Source organism: Entamoeba invadens (assembly GCF_000330505.1).
Source record: "Entamoeba invadens IP1 unplaced genomic scaffold scaff_1105074726079, whole genome shotgun sequence".
Lineage (NCBI taxonomy): Eukaryota > Evosea > Mastigamoebida > Endamoebidae > Entamoeba > Entamoeba invadens.
Window position 1 is genome coordinate 177,200 of NW_004191893.1, and position 3,635 is coordinate 180,834.

Here is a 3,635-nt window from a genome sequence, read left to right on the forward strand (position 1 = left end):
GTTATTTGAATAACACACAAATAATAAAAGAGCGATATTTGAAAAATCTTTATATTATTCAAAGAAAATTGTTTATGTTCTGTTTTTACATTCAAAAATTATTACTGGTATTTAATTTTGAGACTAAATTTTATATTTTAAGATGTTTAAACGTTTTATGATATGTGTAATGAAATACAACATATAATTTACATATTACAATTAAAGTATTTTGTCACTAGTTAATAACTTGAATATATATATATTTCAAAATAAGACAAATAAAAAATTGTTATAAAACATTTGTATCTCTGATTAAAACATAATTTGTAAAATACATATATTAGAGATATTTTATTATTAAGGTTATTCGAAAATGTTCTAAAGCTATATTAAAAACAAGTTCAACTAGTTTTTAAAATGGCCTATGATAGTTAATCAACTGTCTATTTTAGTATTGATTGAATTTAATTCTTTAAATACTAAATATAATAAGTTGATGTATTTAGAAAATCATCTAATGTGTTTGACAAAAAAATAACAACAATATTAATACAAAAATCAAATTTATTGCAGTTTTTTATTTTTTTTTGTTTAATAAAAAATAATGTTTGGTGTAAATTTTTTAAATGATCAAACAGAATAAAAATATTATGTTTGTTTAATTATCCAAGTTGTTATAAATAATTAAATAATTTTATACATAATATCAATTTAATTGTTTAAAATTTCACATTTAAGTAAAGTTTAGTATTTAGAATTCAGAATATATATACATTGATGTAGTTTGAATGATGTAATTATTTGAACATTACAGTTTTTTTTAATATTAAAAAAATATTTTTAATTCTATTTGTATTTTAAAATTACATTTTATTTTTTTAGCTTACAGATATTTATTACAATCTACTTGTTATATTTAACAATATACTACTGATTGTATTAAGTATTTCATTTAATTAAAATTAATGTTCAATCTTACCTTTTATTTAATAATTGCATTTAATTTTTAATAAATTAAATTCGAGCACCCCAAAACTTTAGTAAAAATATATTTTTAATCGTTTTTTTTTGAATTTTGAATTTACATACAATAAAGTTTTAATAAATTTTGAGGGATAGAAAGATTAATTATTATCAATTCTCAAAGAAAAAATGTTAAACGTTATTTTATAGTCAAAAGCGTCTATTTGTTGTGAATCCAGCAAAAAACATATTTATTTGTCGTAAATGAGTGAATTTTGTACAAAAATCTTTTTATTATTAAAGTTCATTTTTATTAAAAAAATTGTTTTTAATTCAACAAAAGTTACATGTTCAAAAACAAAATATTCAATTGTCGTACATTGAAATGATTGGCTATTTATTTGTGCAACAAATAATAAGTTCAACATTTATATTCACAACATTTAGACGTTTTTGACTGTACATTGATTTTATTCTATTGTTTATTAATATATATAATAATAAACATTATTTCTTCACCTATGATTATATAACATTTTTTGTTAAGTTATGTGGTTATTTAATTTCATTAAATAGTTGTATTTGAATTTGTTGTTTTTTGTTTTAATATACTTATTTTTGAATAAACCTGTTTATTATCAATACCAATTTTAAATTGTATAAATATAATAAAGGGGTGTTACTTAAATTTGTGTTTGGTCCAACAAATTTCAAATGAAGTTGTATTTTTACTCAATAAGTAAATATAATTTAATTTTAACACAATATTTATTTTTTATCTGAGTTGAGTGTGGTTTCTTAAATATGAAACCATATTAAAAATGTGTTTATTGTATTTTTATCAGATTAATTAATAACAATCAACAAGTTTATAAAGTTTAATGTGATCTTTTTGAAAAAATGTTGTGATAAATCAAATTTGACAAGTCAAACACATCAAATCAATTTGTTATTGTCAATGTTTTTGAAAAAGTTTAAAATGTTTAACAACTTAATTACAAATAATAGATATAGTGTTGTTTTTATTATTAATTAATAATTTATAACTATTTTTTTTAATCAAGAGAACACTACATTGATACGTAGTAAGTAGAACCAAACTTTCAAAACATCCAAGCTTCAAATTGTATAATGATAATTTATAAACAAGTTATACTTTGATTTTTTTGATTTATTTATCTTAAATTGAAAAACTTTTTAAATCATATACACGTTATAATACTTATATGTATACTTACTTATTCCTGGTTAATATTTATGTTTTGAATATTTAATGATTAAAAATGAATCTCTTAACAACAAACATTGATCAATTTTTGTGATAATGATAGTTCTTTCATTAATTGTATTAGTTGATGTAATACAGCATTTTTATTTTGTGTGATAAATAATCAATATAATTAATTTATTTTATTCGACAACAATTGATATGTTTTTTGTAAACTTTAATGTGTTTATTGTGTTTTTATATGCCAAAATATCATTAAAAATGTTTTTGTTTTTAAAAACAAAAACTTTACACAAGAGAAAGTTTAAAATATTTACCAGAATTAGAGCACACAAACATATCAAATGTATTGATTTTTTCCAATAATTTTGAAAAGACCGAATTATTTATGATATATATAATACGAAACATAAAAATATATTAGTCCAGTTGAATAAATTAAACTTATTTGCATGATTATTTTTTCTTGTTTTCATTGGAATTCCCATCTTTTTATCCATTAAATACTCGCTTTAAAAAATCAAAAACCCATAAACAAATGTTTCTGTATTTTATTCTCATAAACAAAAAATAAAGTCATAAATGACTATTTAAGTCGTCTTCACTTTATTTTCATATTCCAAAAAGGAATATATGGTAAACAACAATTAGTTGATTGCCAATGATAATTGTATTAATGGCCATACTCACCATATACATTAATGATCAACATTATTACACTTTCATCACAACATCATCAGTAATTATGTAATTTCAATCAAATAATTTAAAAATCAAACCAGATGATATATGATTTTCTACAAAATCAAAACATCATTATTTACTCATATACAAAATATTATCCAATTTGTTTTCTTTCTTAAAAGTATTATGTACTTGACGAGTTGCTTTTTAATTATCCTTATTGGTATTTTTGTGATGTATTATGAAATATGAAGAAATTTATTCAAAAAAGTGTGTCAGTTTGAATATTAATTCGCAAATTACAAAAGATAAGTTGGTTTGTAAACATCGAAAACAACCAAGTAAAATATTCAATTTTATGATAAAGTGGATCTAAGAGTGTGGTTCTAAGAAATCAAAAGAAGTCAGAAATTATTTCTGTGTTGTAAGAGGTTATTTGTGTTGTTTTGAAGTTATTCGTTTTGATCGAAAAAAGTTTTTGTGTAATAATTAAAAATTGTTTCATTCCAGTTCGTATTTCTAAAAATAATCTAGATGTCGTATTTTTAACATGTTGCAATTTTGGAACTGATCTGTTAATTAATTGAATGATACAGTGAAAATACGTCTGAAAATGATGGGAAAATAGTTTAAAAATGACAGGTTTTATTTTAAAAGGACAAGATTTTTAATAAAAAGGATGAAAATCATAAAAAGTGATGGAGAATTGTTTTAAAAAGGACAAATATTTTTATTGAAAAGGACAGGATTTTTGATAAAAAGGACGAATTTCGAAAGA